Below are 1,341 nucleotides of genomic sequence, written 5' to 3' on the forward strand. Positions count from 1 at the left end.
CACAGAATCATACAGGATGTGGAGACTCGGTGGAACTCCATATACCTGATCTTGAAAGTTTGGTGGAGCAACAGAAGGCCATCCATGGGTTGGCCTTGCTTGGGGACATTGGGATCAGCGCCCTGCTGACATCTTCCATATCCTGGTGGTCCTCAAGCCCTTCCTCGAGGCCACCAAGACCCTTAGCACTGGTGGTGCCCTCCTCAGCCAGGTGATCCCCCTAGTGTGGAAACTAGAGAACCAAACGGAGAAGTTCCAGAGGATCAATGTTCCTGGCTGGGCAGGCCACTGTTACCAGACGTGCAGGCACTGGTAAGGCAGCTGAAGGAGAGCATCAAGAGACGGTTGGATCCCTTGCAGTCCAGTATGGTCCACATGATGGCGGGCATGTGTGACCTGAGGGTGAAGGGGAGCATGTGCACTGGCAGCCCCAAAACCCAGCCTCCTCGGTAGTAGGTACAGAAACTCATGGACTCAATATACACAGTGGAATTCTGGCCCACTGAAACCTGCCTGATATCTGACACCCCAGGTACCTCTGCACTTTTACCTGCACTGCTACATTCCCTTTTCCACCATATCCCCCACCCCAGCCTGTCCCTCCCCGCCTGATGCCTCCATTTCCATTTTCACTGACTGGCTTTCTTGCCTGCATTGCGGGCCAAGCCAGCCTCTGGCTTCTTTACTATTCCTTCCATCCAAGACCAACTTCAGATACTTCCTCAGCCTGACGAAGGGCTTTTCAACCCTAAAGCTTCCAAAGATACATTTTTTTTAAGTACTCCTTTTTTTTTCATAATACACATATAGACATAAAAACACAAGATAAGCCATCACACACCATGAATAAAATCATATGTCCAACACAACACAACACAACACAACACAACACAACACAACACAACACAACACAACACAACACAACACAACACAACACAACACAACACAACACAACACAACACAACACAACACAACACAACACAACACAACACAACACAACACAACACAACACAACACAACACAACACAACACAACACAACACAACACAACACAACACAACACAACACAACACAACACAACACAACACAACACAACACAACACAACACAACACAACACAACACAACACAACACAACACAACACAACACAACACAACACAACACAACACAACACAACACAACACAACACAACACAACACAACACAACACAACACAACACAACACAACACAACACAACACAACACAACACAACACAACACAACACAACACAACACAACACAACACAACACAACACAACACAACACAACACAACACAACACAACACAACACAACACAACACAACA

Source organism: Alligator sinensis, unplaced genomic scaffold (assembly GCF_000455745.1).
Source record: "Alligator sinensis unplaced genomic scaffold, ASM45574v1 scaffold822_1, whole genome shotgun sequence".
In the NCBI taxonomy this organism is placed as follows: domain Eukaryota; kingdom Metazoa; phylum Chordata; order Crocodylia; family Alligatoridae; genus Alligator; species Alligator sinensis.